The 16,302-nt window shown below is 26.5% G+C and overlaps 1 protein-coding gene across 1 annotated transcript in view; it reads left to right on the forward strand.

Moving 5' to 3' along the window:
• Window positions 1-3,887: 3,887 nt before the first annotated feature.
• The window catches only part of LOC112593654 (protein jim lovell), a 60,061-nt gene continuing 47,646 nt past the window's right edge, over window positions 3,888-16,302 (forward strand). The window contains exon 1 of the mRNA XM_025338158.1: window positions 3,888-4,071. The gene's annotated coding sequence lies outside the window, so the exon portion shown is untranslated. The remainder of the gene's footprint in view (window positions 4,072-16,302) is intronic.

Consider the following 16,302-nt stretch of genomic DNA (forward strand, 5'->3'; position numbering starts at 1 on the left):
GTATAACGATAGAAATCTAAAATGTTGAATTATATTGACTAATACTGCTGTTCAATGCATTACTTTGTTTTAATTTTTGAATGGTTTTTTGTAAGTTTATTTCCCATATGCATGAATGATCTTATAGCTATGCAAATACTCGCTGTTAATAGTGTTATCACAAGATTTGTTTGAACGAATTTTAAAATTTGGATAGGTTACTAATTTTTTTATAGATATACTGAGTAAAAAAGTTTATTGTTTAAGGCGATTTTCATCTATTTATATGCCATGATAACTTAAGAAGAATTTTTTAACAAAATTCTCAATGATTAATAAATAATTGGCATCTTAAACTAATTGGTGGAATGATCTATAAAAAAAAAAAAAAAAAACTAATAAAGTTAATGATAAGCTATACGATTTCCATAATTTTATATTTTTATTAGCAATTAATATAATATATATTGAGTGTTATCCTTTGATAATTAGCACGATAACATGTTGGAATTTAAATAAATAATTTTAAATGATAAATATATATTTTTGAGTATTCATTTAAGACCCATATTGACTTTAATAATAAATGCATCACATTTAAATAATAAGCATCTAAATTTAAAAAAACATAAAAAATCAAATTTAAATTACATCAATTAATATTTAATATTGCATTATTTATTGTTCTAAACTAGTTTATTTAATTAATAGTTAAAGTGTTTTTAATGTTTATACATAATATTATAATAATATTTTAAGTATAATATGAATTGACATTTCTTGGTTAGAATTTTTTAACTAATTCAGAACTTATTTAAATAATTTTCGATTTAAATCTAAAAATGTTAATTAGTTATAACCGTTACAATAAAGTGACATAGCTTACTTAGTTATTTATATATTATTAATCTTACACTAAATAATGGATCAGTGTATACGATGGCATAGTAAATTTAATTGAACTTTTTACTGTTAAAAATATTTAATAGTAACTTTTAGCACTTTAGCAGATAATAGATTTTGGGAAAAACGTCTTTAAACTTTAATTGTGATAAATAAATATGAATAGGTGCTGATATATACATATATATATATTTATAATCAAAATTATTAATTTCTTAGTAAATAAAGACATAATTAGGAGGAGAGAATGAGAATGTATACGCTAAACTAATTTTAAACAAGATCTATTTTTTATTTTTTTTAATTAGTCATCATTCAAAAAAATGTTTAATGTATACATTTGAAATATAATTCTATTACTTAAATTGTTATTTACTTTACAAAATTAAATACTAAAAATATTTACACTATTTATAAAAATTTATAAATATTATAATTTGCTTTTCTTTTTTTATACCTTTAGATAAAAAAAAATAAAATAATTCTTGTTTAAATAGCTTGAAGTTTTGTACAATTGTTCCTTATAGGTTTTTTTTTTTAATGGTGTTTAAAAATATTGAATATACGTTAGCATTATATTTTTATAAGTATTTTATGTTTAATATTATGTAAATATTTTTTTCTTTTAATATGAGGCTTGAAAAATAAAAATAAAGTTATTTGTATGTTATTCATAAAGCAACTTTAAAATAAATAATTAACACCATTAGATTATATGATATAGTAGATATTAACTATTAATACCTACTATAACAATACATATTTTCAATTGAAACACTATAAATTTGTTAGGTACAAGCCACAAGGCCGTCTGCAGATATAGGTTTTCGTGAGGTCCACGTTCACTGCCCTCAACATAATCGCATCTCCTTCGTCTGTCCGTTCGTCCACAATCATTTCCGGTCTGTCTCCAGAAAAATATTCATCCTATTCCCAGTGAAAGTTGTCGCTATATACATGGCAACATGCTTTATACAACAAGTATTCATTTTCCACACACAGAAACATAGAATCCAGTCGTGAGACCCCGCGAGTGAGTGTGTGTTCGAGTCGCGTGGGTTTGATTGATCGGACGATCTTCTCGCGTGATCTCCCCCGACGACGGCGGTCGTCCATTGTCTCCCTCGCCCTTCTCTTCCACAGTGACCTATCTGCTATTCGGTCGCTCTAAATGGTCTGACGTGCAAGACAGATATTGATAATAATCAAAACTTCCTCCTCTATCCCCCCGCACTAAACCATAAACATAGACACTCAACTGCAGAGTATTCAAGTTTGGACACTTGTGAGTGTATTGCAAATTATAGTAACCAAGAATTATAGTAAAATATACACTAATAAAACCCATTTGCTTTTAATGTATTACGGAATGATTAACATTAAATTAAAGCAAAAATTATTCACCTTAAAACGTGATAGTTTTGAATTTTGTGTTTTGTAAGATATTAAAAATATACCCAGATAGTATCATTACATATATGTATTGCATACCTTATTTATAGATATATTATTCGCAATTAAGACTTAATTACAACATGATATTAGCAATTTTATCAGTCCATGGATAATAAGAAAAATATGTGTGTTTTATTTTGAGAGGATTATGTTAAATATTTATTCAATGCCTCTATTTTTAATACCAGCGTTGAAGTTTCTTACATCAAAAAAATCTTAAAATACTTATTATACCTATTATGTAGTGGTATATGACAATAAATAACTATTTAGTGTACATTTTTACCATGAACTTTTATTTTGACATACTTTTACAGAATATTTTGAAATACTAGAATTATTTCACAAATAAAGTGAACCATTATAATTAAAATAAATAAATTACAATAATATATGTAATTGTTTTTTGATCAGATTTAATACATGAAGTTTAATTGATTCATTCATATCGTATAATTGATATTTTAAGTGATAATTATAATCAGTATTATTTGCAATAAACAATTAATTGTTTAACATCATGTTTACACATTATATTTAAATTTTTCTATTTATATTGAAATATGTACTGTAATTGATTATATATTATTATTTGTAATCAATGGTAAAAAATATAATATACCTAGCGTAATAATAGTATTCATTATATCTTACATACAAGTATTAACTCTCTAAAATACATTAATTTGCAAAATAGTTAAAAATGTTGTTAAAATTGCAATTACCAAAGTTATTATCGTGACAAAAACATAATAATTTTTTTTTTTTTTTTTATTTGTTTATATTCCCTTTTCTCTATAACACAAAAGCACTTAGACACACACACACACACACACACATTAACATATGATTATAACCTCAACATTTTCAATCATTAAGACGGCAAACCAACAGCGGAGGTTACATGTGTCGGGGCCGCGTGGGCGATGGAGTACGACGACGACAACGACAACGGGGTTAAACAATGCGGTACATACACGGAGGACAAAACGAGATAGATAGACGATAAAAGATTTATACGGATACCGGGAGAAGTGGAAATAAATAATAATAAAAAAATAACTTAGTGGCAGGAAAAATCATATAGGTAATGCGACAGTAATATACTCACTACACAGGTAGGTGTACAAGGTACTACTACTACTACTACTACTACTACTACTACTACTACTACTACTATTATTATAATAATATTACTCGTATATTGATACTCACACACAGTCACTGTTGTTGCCGCCGCCGCTTGTTATTGAATGGAAGGAGGAGAACGCCGTTAAAGAAGAACGAGCCCGACGATCGGGTGGGATCCAATCTTCAATGTATGCAACAGTTTCGCGTTCGCCACCGGGTGTATCAGGTTGCACGTGCTAATGAGACATGGTAAAACGTGACACTTGTCACACGTTGACGAAAAAAATATACACGTTTATTATTAACTTCATTATCATAGTAACACAATGTTAATCTTGTAATTTTTTTTTCTTAATATTTTTCATTTTTATTATTTCCTTCCGACTTGCACGCTGCTAAACAGCAAATTATATTCGTTGCTGTCTCCGTCGTTTTGGTCGGACAAAACGCATAATACTATTTTTTCTTCGTACGCCTTTTCCGCAATTTCCAAAAATATTTTATTATGTATATCGGACGGTCCGGTGACGGATAAACGAATAAACTGCACCAATATACAGTGATACAGTGGAGTACCAAGGAATAGCCGAAATTATTACAAAGGTCAGTGTGTAATATAATAATTAATAATAATATTATAATAATTACCATGGTCGATTTAAAAGATATCGTACAATCATTGTTTTTAAACGGCAACTCGCTAAGTCACAGTGTATTTGTATGTGATCCATTAGTACCTACATAGATATATTTATACATGATTATATTATCTGTTCAATTTTTTGTAATTGAAACAATAAGTTAATATAAATGCAAGTATGAAGGTATATTTCACAATAAACCGTTATAAGATATCTATAAAGTATATGCGATGAATTCGTATATATGTACCTATTTGTCAATTATATCCTACAACAAAATTTCAATAATAAATAAATTACTGGTTCACATTTTTTTTCATATCAATATTGTAACATATTATGTATCAAATTCAAATATAAACTTTAATATAAACTAATGAAAACTATCAGGTATCATACAGGTCAAGTAGTATTTATATTTAATTACCTAGTACTAGCATACTTATAACTAATATATAAATTTATTTATTTATTCATTTATTTTTTTGATAAAAGGTTCCGCCGATTTTAGTTTACAATATTAATTATTAAAATAATTCAAAAGTGTGGTTAATTTTAAAAAGTGAATTAAATTATGTATTTTTAGTTTAACGTTTTTTAAAAATTTTATTTTATTTTTTTTTTTTATTATTATTTTCATATCTAAATATATGAGATGTTTTATTTTAGCTTCAACAGTATTTTACAATATTCATTATTTTTTTTTTTAGGTATAAAATAGATACACAATTTAATTTTAAATTAGGCAAAGAAATGGTTTAGATTATTTAAAATAAAATAATATGTATATTGGTGACATTCTGCTTCGTTAAAGAAATAATATTATTTTATAATATACTAAATAATGTATCCATTGTGATTTTGAATAAATTATAACTTAAAAAAATTTAAAGAAATATGTATAATTTATTTATTGAGAATAGTTAGATATGTAACCATAAAAAAATATTTCGTTTAATTATATTTATAGCTATTATTATTATATTTTTTCAAATCGTGTGATCTAATTTCTTTTAAATTAAAATTTTAAGATGATTATTGCAGTTATGCAAAAAAGTTTGTGTGATTTCATCAGAATATGCACTTATGTACATACAATTATTAATATATTTTGTTAATTACCCTAGCGTTTTGTATTAATTTTTTTCTATTTCAATTAATTAAGACTTAAATTAATGAAATTTGAAAATGAAAAACGTTTTCAAATAAAAATCAATTTTCGTTTCAAATTATTACACAAAAACATGTACGTGTAAATGGGAATTATCCGTTTGCGTCAAAAAAAAAAATAATTCATTTTAAGTAAAGCCCATTTGCACCAAATTTACCTGCATTTACAGTGATTTAAAATAATAATAATTCATTAAATATATTTTTTTTCAAACAATTTTTTTTTTTTAATAATTATCAATAATACTTAAAAAATTTTCAAACAACCTAAACTATTTTTACGTATTTATAATACTTTAATTTTTGTTTTATAATTATCTATTATTTTTAAAATTTTTTTTTTTTTGGATATTATTTTAACTGTGAATTTTTTGGTAGGTTGGAAATATTGTAAATATTAGCTACTAATAATTTTAATTAAAACAACTATTTGACTTAATTTGATAAAAATTTATTAAAATGTAAAATATTAAGATGTAATTTATAAAATTGTTCATTGAAGTAAGATGATTCGTAGTTGTTTGTGGTGTTAATTGTATCTGTATTATAACTATTAAAATATTAAAAATAAAAATATATTTAATTAATTATTATAACTATGCAAAATCGTAGTATAACGTAAGTAAATTTTACACAAATGGGCGATTGGAGAAATAATTTCTTTTTATTTTAGTGCAGATGGGCTGTATCCAAAATTAATATTTTTTTTTTTGCGAAATAGAAAATGTCCAAGTAGGTAGTTAATATTATTTTATAACGCTTCTTGTAGCAGTATTGGTATCGCATATCCTGCACCTGAATTAACTTATTTTATAAAGTCTAAATTATATCACATAAATAGGTATCCAAAATCCCAAAATAATTTTTTTCAACATAAAAAAATAAAACTTTGTCTGCGCTTTTTATCCACTTTTTATCTACCTGTATCTTATGAGTTATGTTCATATGTATACACATAGGTATTGACGATATTATCATAATTACAAACCAGTAAAGTAATAAAGTACCTATTTTATAAATTTTAAGCTTATACTTTGATATAATATTTGTTTTTACTAAAAATTAAAACAAAAATAAAAACACAAGTTATAATTGTAGCTTTCAAATTTTATTCGGATAAAGTAATTGGATTATTTTCGACTAATGTTGAATTATTTTCATTATTATCCAAATTAACCTAAAGATATTTAACTGTAATAAATATATTATTTTAAAATTACTCAATATTTGTCAACGAAGTCATCTTAGTCGTACAAAATATTTTATTACCTATATAGTATTCTAACGTATAAATCACAACGAATTTAAAACAATGATATTTGTAATTGTAATAAGTATCTACCTAAACTAAAATACTAAAATATTATTTTAAGCTTAGTAACTATGTGCTAAACAAATAATTATCGCAGCTAGTATTAATAAATTATAATGCATAGGTATTATAAATAATTCATATAATATTAAATCCGTTTTGCGTGATACACAATATATGATTCGTCTTCGTTGCATGTTCGCACGTCGTATAAGGCACTTTTTACGGCTTTTGACGATCAGTGATGTTTACGTGAGATACGTTTGTGGTTGACAATATGCACACGCCCTATACCGAAAACCAGCCAATTGATGATAATATTGTAAATTATAACCAAGTACACAATTCAGTCAGATTGATAGTTCTAGATTGTGATTGATGGCACACGGCACTCACATACTCCACACACATTGTCATTTGACTAACACAGTTATGATTGTATTTTTTGTTTACACCCATATGACATACCTTTGCACTGTTAGATATTGCATTTATTTTTATTCCCTCAATATTATTAAGCCTTATTGCAGTACAATAACGCTAACAATTATTGACATCCCTAAAAGCAATACAATTTGATACAATTTCTAGAAAATGTATTTGTTATACTAACTCGTATATATACTTCAACCAAATCCAAAAGTTTATACATAATATATATCTTTTTATTTTTATATCTAAAGTGTGTAGTGCTTTCAATGCCATAAGGTACTTAACTCTTTATTTTTAGTATGGCTCTTGTATTTTATTAATTTCTTTCAGTGATTTTATTGTTACCCAGAGATCAGTTATCCAAAACAATTTAACCACAGGAAGTGTGTTTATTTTCCAAATCTGCTCGTCAAAATGTAATTGATCAACTTGTCACAATTTACGGCTGATAAGTGATAACATAATATACTGCAAGTGCAGCTATACTTAATATAATATGTGTGTTTTATTTTAATCGGTGAAACATATAATTTTGTTTATTCACCGGGCGTAGAAAATTATTTGAAAAAGTTTATTATAAAATAATGATAATAATTATAATTATATTATAAAAATAAAAAAACATATTAAGGTTTTTATACAAAGCGTTATAATGGCATTAATTTTCAAACAATAACTATGATGAAGAAGTTATGTTATTTTAAATTCAAAGCAGACTAATTAATCTGCTGATTAAACAATGATGTGTATTTAAAAAAAAATTGTAATTTAAAAATAAATAACTATATTATAGAATTGAAATTTCCAACAGATGTTTTAACTAACATTCTTAAGAAAAAAAAAATTATAAATATTTAAAATTGCATACGTTTATTAAAATTATGGATCATTAACTTTTTACTTTGAATACTCGTAAAACTTAAAAAAGTAATACAGTTTTTTTTTTAAAGCAATGTAAAAATAATAAGTAACAATTTTTTTAAAAGCAAATGAAATTAAAATTTTTAAAAAATTTTATCAAAAATGGTGAAAAGTATGCACATTATTTTATAGTTGAAAATTAATAATAATTTTAATTTTTACACCTCAGAAATTGAAAATAAAATACAAAAATGTTCATTATTTTGTTTTACTAAAATGTAAAAAGTGTAAAGCTATGAAAATTTTTTAGACAATTTTTAAATGTATAAAATGTTTTTACCAGTATATTTATGAAAAATAAATTTATTAAAACAATAGTAGGTATATATATAAATAAAAATAAGTTATTTAACTCATATTATTTAAATTCAAATAAATATTCTGAAAATTTTTGTTTACTGTGTACAAAGAATAATTATAATATTTTTGAAAATGTAGTAGAAATCTCATTATAGTTGATTTAAAAAAACATATGTTTCCAGAAAAAAAAAATAATGCTTCATTGTTTCACCGTGTAATATACATAGGTACGTACCTAATATACGTAGCTCATTTATTTGTGCCGGAAATGCGTATGTGTCTTGATGGTTATTTAATTGGAGGGGTAGCTTTTATATTTGAGTATCACGTTAAGAAATATCACGAAATAACACTCGATTTACATCATGTCATTATGTTGACATTAAACAATTTTTCAATTTTAAATAATATTTATATTTCATAGAAAATTCGTCACGGGTTTTGAAGTTTATACTTTTCAACTATTATGATAATCAAATGTATAGGGACTATGCAATTATAAAATTCATCAGTGTTCACTCATTGACAGTATTAAACATACAATGTATTTCATGTATTATTTAAAAAAAAAATGATTAGTATATATAGTGTATGCATTTAAAAATGGGATACAGTTCAGAGATTAATTTTCATTAAAATATTTAAAACTGTAAAAATGTTTAATTGCTAATATTTATTTTATTTTTTTTTTTTTTTGAAACTTTTGATTGGAATTCTTTTATTCTTTTTTTTTTAACTATTATTATATTAAAAATTACTAAAAATTATAGATTTAAAATAAAACTACATTCAATTATAATCTATTAAAGTTTTGGATGAAACATTCTGAGCTCTTTCATTATGAAACCAATAGCTCTGTCATTTTGCTCAGAGTTAAAAATATATTTTTAAGAAAAAAAAAAACACAGGAGTACGAAATATTTAATTTTTTATCTTAAATATTTCTCATATTATCTATTTTATTACTTAGTAATTTTTATGTTTAGATAAAATATTGAAACGATTATATATTATTTTAAAATTAATTATTATAAAATTATATATAAATATAATATAACCTAAGCGATATTCGAACTCTAAAATTGGTACGCTGTTATAATAAAACTATAAGAATTCATAATTAATGCTGTTTGAAATCAATATTTATTTTCTTAATGGAATTTAAAGTTTTTTTATAATTTAGACGGAGATGTGACTGTTCTGAGGTTTTTAAATTGATAATACTTTTATAACAATCATTACCCTATTATGGAATAATGTAAAACAAGAATAAAAAAAATAATAAACAGGTCAAAGATATATTTTTAAAACAATAAAATATTGTTTTCAAGGGTTTCATTAAGGAGCTTTACAAAATATTGTTTAAGTAGCTGAAAAATATTTATTTTCTACTAATCTATATTAAAATAAAGAAAAGTAGTATTGAAAAACTTGAGTATTAAAATGATTACTTAACCTGTATAAAATTTAATTTCACAATGGTTTATAAATTATAGATCAACGAAAATAAAATAATAAAGGCTTACCTATAATCATTAGAAAAATTAATTTTACTTTACTCGATAACATCGATGTAATAATATTATGCTTTATTAATTGTAATTTGTAATACTAAACATTTTTGTTTAGAAATCGTTCTTAATAAATCGGTATATTAAAATTAATTTATAATTTGTATGAAATAAAAACTATTATTAATTGTTGAAAAATAGTTATGTGTAAAACAAATACGATTATAAGAATTATATCCAAAGAACGTTTGATTATTTTTTGTTATTCAAAAAAAATATGATTATAATCCTTAAGACAATTTATCCGAATTATGTTTTGTAAATCAGTATGTGTATTATAAACAAAACACGTAAAACATAGATTAGATAAACTTAAATAATTCTTCATAAAACATCCATTGTTTCGGGTTAATTTGCAACTTTTACTTTAGTAAGTCCATAAAACTAAATTTAAAAACGATGTTAACTTCAGCAAACTAAAAATCGTAAGGCAACATTTTTTATCTGGTCTTCAGTGTCGTAGGTGATGAGACTATTACCCTATTCACTGTTGCTGCAACAGCGTTATCATATATCAGGTACGTGGCAACCTAAACATATAGCGGAAACGATTTTTCGACGTTTCTTCAAAACCGCCGACTACGCCGCCGGTCTTTTGTCCGTAACAAGCCCACGGCTGGCTAAGTGGTTTCCCGGATAATATCAATGGACAAGGCTTGTATGTGTGTGTGTCACGCCGTACAATGTGTACGTGAGTTGTTATATATACGGACCTGTGTGTTTCGGTATCATTTTTGTCATGGTCCGTATACATGAATGAATTCCGCTGCGTCGTGTGGTAGGACGAAGGAGGACGAGAAGCTGTGGAGGAGTGTATGGCACAAGGGGAATGACGGGACGTAGGGGGTCCTGAGGGGGGATGGAAGGGGACAGCAGGCCAAAGAATGAATGAAGTCGGAATCCATAGTCGCGGCGTGCATGCATGGAGCGATTTCACACTCGGTTTGTGTGTGGCAGGCCAGCCGTATCGGTACATCAATGGATCCGACACCGGATGCATCATTGATCTCTCATCGTAAAGAAAACTGTCCGGAAAACTCGCTGTACTTATACGTTAACACAAACAGATACACACACACACACATACACACACACTCGCGCGCACGCACGCACGCACATACAAGACACAACCACTTCTTTGATATACGAAAATATTTCTCAAAAACTAAAATTATAATATGTTTTTCCAATATACGCTTTAACACTTTAAATAACAATAATATTTTTCGTGTATAATGTTATTTTTTCGTATCTACATACAGTTCACGGACCAAAATCCGATACTTGTCTTTATACATTATATATTCGTATTGCACGATTACCGTACCAATGGATATCAAACTACTAATTTATTTTAAGTGTTAACATAAACATATTTGTTTGAATATGCGTAATATGTATTATTTTATATTCTGGTAATTTAATTTAAACCTTACACAATGGTATGAACTATATTAAAAAAAAAAAAATTGTATTAACAGCTTAAACATTATCTCTATTTCTATTTCAGTCATCTCGATGTAGATTGAAGAAGTTTTGTGATACTAAATTCAAAAAAAATAATACATTATAACATTCAAAACTGAATGTAAATAAAAAAATATTATACTATAAATATAATATTGGATTCCAAATGTTTTAAAAAAATCATATTTTGTTAGCTTTTTTACTGTAGTATAATACTATAATAAGAGTATACTTAATATTTAGATAACATAATCTATATCAAAATTAGTTTCAATCTTATACTCGCAAAACTTAGTAGTCATACTACACCTATAATATGCATGAAATGTATACATAAAAGTTACGACTACTATATAGGTATAATATAGCCGGACGTTTAATTCTAAATGTTTAAGAATTTAATTAATTATTTTTAATTATCAATAATTATTAAAAGAATATCACACTCGCATGTATTCTTTCTGTCTTACAAATATACAACATTAAAAATTTGCGTTTAGTATAAACAATTTTATGTTATTATAAGTAATATTATAGTGAATTGACCTATGATAAAATTTAAATATAACAGCATTTTTCTGTGTTCTTTCGTTAGTTCCTCACAGTATATACATATTTTAAGGAGTGTTATAAGCATTTTTATTTTTAATATTTTACATATTCATAACTTGCTTAAATATTTAAATATTACGAGAGACTAACAAGGGAACACAGATATTGTTCTTTATTTCAAGTTTGAAAATGGGTTAATTAATTCGAATATTTAAACTTACAACATAAAATTGATTCTGCTAAACTTAAATTTTGTATATTCTACGTTTGTAAAATGCAGATAATACAATAACATTTGTAACGTTCTGCTCTTAACTATTATTTAATATTTTGAATAATAATAAAAAATAATGTATTCAAATATTTGTTTGAAAATTTAAATACAAGTATACCATAAAAATTGAATGTCAAATAAAAAATGTGAACAAGAAAATTAATTAATAATAATATGTTTATACATTAAAAATGTGGAATATAAAATTAATATTGTTTGTTAAGATTCAAAAAATCAATTAACTTAAAAAGTGGTAATTATATATAATACATTTTTTCTAATTTTATATAAATTTAATATTATTTATCATGTTAATTAATATAAATATTATAAAACAAAGAAGTATAGACACACTTTTTAGATAAAAATGTATATGAAACTATAATTTTTTTAATTTCAGAATGATGTTTATAAGCTCTTTTTCAACACAATATTACGTTAGTCACTTTGACATAATTCTCAAACTTATTTCGTGAATTCAATATTTTTTATAGAGTAACTAAAAATTTGTTAATGATGTGAACACCCTTAGGTAATTTGTAGTCATTCAGGTCGGTTTTTTTCACAAATATTAAATATATTCATAATAAAGGTGAAACTATATATAAATAATATAAAGATATATTATATATGAATATACTTATGAATTTATAATAGTTGTAAGAAATAATTTTGATATTAATAAACTTCTTTGATAATGCTGGTAATTAAAATGCGATTTTAGTTTAAGTTGTTGAGTATAAGTATTTCATAAGTTCGTATATATTTGGTTTTAATTAGGCAATTTATTCAATACTTTTCACATAATTTGTACTATATGGTTATAAACCTATAAAACATAAATTAATTCAAATCTTAACATGATTTACTATTTATCAAAATGTATTAAATTATAACTTGTAGTTAAACTTATTACTATTTAATAGTTTAGTGTTAAATCTATGCTTATGTTTTATTTATAAATGCAAACAAATTTGATATTTAACACAATTACAGAATATAGTTATGAAAAGCAAAAATATTAATAATATATATGGTCATCAAAAATGTATTAAATATGTATTATTTCAAAATTAGTATCTTAAAATGTTAGTATTTTTTAAAAACAAATCAGATTTACATAAAAAGAAATATCTTATAGTTTATTATTATATGTTATTTACATATTCGTAATATGCTATAATAATATTTAATTTGAATGATCAAATATAATATAAATCAAACAATATTATTACGATTAAGTAAAATGTATATAAATATTAGTTTTTCAGTAGGTATAATCTTTATATATCTGTCTTAAATATTAATTTCTACACGTTTCAGAATTTATAATTAAAATTAATCGCATAAGTACCAATGATAAATTCAATTTATATTATAATTCTACGCACGACGTATAATATGATATCATGTGAGGACATCATAAACTCAACATAAAGATTTAGTCGATATCACAATACACAAGAAACGTGTTATAACCGTAAAATTGCATATAATATTATGTTGATGACGTATACCGATTACGTATGGTAATTATTATTATTATACTGTATTTTGAAATAATCGTTTTAACGAAAATCAATATAATATTGTAGACTCGTAATAATATCGCGTGAGACGCGATCAGTCGGCATGAGATATAACATAATATCGCGTGTTTGTAGAACGGCGGACAACCCATTTCACCAATCCATTTTAATAATCCGACAATAAGTTCTATACCACCGCCAACTCTACCACTACAACAACGTCTTCCCTGGTTTACTTTACTTGCATGACTTGCCACACGACTACTCTGGACAGCGGGAGAGACGACCATGGCGGTGTGTAGACATGTGATGATAATTTAGATTGCTCACAAGACGCTTTATTGTGTTAGTAATTTTGGTGACGGATCGGTTCTATTTTGTTCTCTCTCTTGTTCTAATTCTCTGTCATATATTGCCACATATTGAATATTATACCATTGCAGGATGCCTGTGCATAATTGCTTATAGGGGATTAAACGCACGATTTGCCCTCGGAGTGGAGTGTATGTGCGGCTGAATCGCACGTCCCGGGCGGGTGGATGGTGGTTGTGGCGGCGGTGACGTGTACGGATACTGGTGGGGTAGTGGGGTGCACCCCGCCACCCGCTCGAAGGGATATAAGAAAAATAAGAGAGAAAATAATTAAAAAATATAAATTAAACGTCGTATTTACATACTCGGTTAAATCTCCGGGGCGCATGTATATATAAGAAGCGTGCATGATTGCCAAGAGAAATGAGTTCGTTAAGAAAACTGTGGGCCAACGGGCGCGGGGTGGACGAGGGATTCGATGGCAGAAAGATCGCGCGACGAGGGGATATGGAAATCCTTATTTTAAAAAGGGTTTGGAAAAACTTCGGCACGCAGGGGTGAACGGCGAAAGACGGAGAGAATTTTAATTTCACTTGAGAATGAAGAGAAAACATTTTAACAGAAATAAGAAGGCAACGGTGGCGGATGGGCAGCGAGCGTCAGCGGTGGAGTGTCGACTGAGGCGACAGAGGAGGGGCAGTGGTGGAAATTAGAAACGGGAAAACTGCGAGGGTAAATGATGGGACCCGTCACAGACCGCCCGGCACGAATATAAAATCTTAAAACCCTCTCTTTTTCATTCTTTCTCTTTCTCTCTCTCTATCCTCCTCATTCTTCTCTCTTCCTGGACTGCCCCGTCTCACTCTATCGTATTCTTTCTCTTTTTCTTCTCTTTGGGCCCAACGACCCCCCTAAAACCCCAGCTCCTCACTCGCTCCCTTGCTTCCTGGAAGTATAATATGTACACGGGGCACCAAAGTTCTTAATAATGCGTACACCAGGCACACGGATCTTTTATTTCTTTGTCTCGACTTGCATCCACCACCCTCATTCGCGTAATATATGTATATACATATATATATAAATATACGCTTTAATTAGCTTTTAAAACACTCGATGAATTCTTCGTGGCTCTAATATATTTCAATTCTTCTCTCCCCCCTCCGCCAATATAAATGAAATCCATTAATACAGCCTCCACAATGTGACCACCAATACTGTCCGTCCGATCCACAACCACTCTGCAATAGATATTCGATCTGTTTACTTAGTTGTGGTAATAAATACACTATGCGTAATCAAATGACGATGGTTATCGAATATTTTTGTTTTACAATCTTTTATGGAAGAACGTCAAATGTGTCTTATAAGAATATATATTATAGCGAAGTAAATTTATGTTTGACCGGTAAAGGAAGAATAACACTGTGTGATTAAGCTATTGACGTGCGTTGTTTTTCAAATGTGGACTGTTAACTCAAATATTATGTAACTAGGAATGATTTAGTAAGAAAAAATATGTAATTGCTCTTATTATAATTTATTGGAACGATGTCATTATGGTTTCTTCAGCTTTGTATAACTATGCGTTTGGTTTTAAATATTGTTTATGTAAATGAAAACAATCGATTTCAAGCGTATTCCTGGTATATATGAATAACGTATGACTGATATATACGTTGCGTACACGATTAACATTTGAGAAACGAAGATCGTTCATGGTTTTTGATTTTCCGTCCGCGTGTGTGATGAAGCATGCATAAGAGCATGACCGATAGATACAAAGCCACTACCTACAATATAAGCACTTATTAATTCTGTTATTGATACGTATATTATATGAAGGGGAAAAAAGTACTCGTATTATGTATCTCTCGAGTACATGAAAAATAATATGTCTTATGTTATTCAAGATAACTAGGCTACGATTCGGAAACGAACAAGTATGTAAAGAGGCCCTTGGCTGTGTGTTATAGCGATATAATACAAATAGCATAGTCAACAGCGATGGTGTAACGTATTTTGTTTACAGCGGTGTTACAATAATATGTCTTGGCTCTAAATAATTGTTATTGCATGCTATTATACAGGTATTCGTCATCAATTAGTTAAGTAATCGAACTTGAGGCTATACCTTAATGTCGATAATGTTCAATTGATTATGGATAATTCCAAATTTGAGGACACAGAAAAATTATTGAGTTTATCGAGAAACAAATAACACATGACTCGAAAGTCATAAAATATTTCACGGAGTTGATCGAATTATAGTGTATATCTAAAAAAAATATTTTTATAAACAAAATATATTTCTTAGTTTTCAAAAAATGTTACGGTTTAACGAAATTATTAT

The sequence above is a fragment of the Melanaphis sacchari genome, unplaced genomic scaffold (assembly GCF_002803265.2).
Source record: "Melanaphis sacchari strain LSU unplaced genomic scaffold, SCAv2.0 Contig20_pilon_pilon, whole genome shotgun sequence".
NCBI classification, from domain to species: Eukaryota; Metazoa; Arthropoda; class Insecta; order Hemiptera; family Aphididae; genus Melanaphis; species Melanaphis sacchari.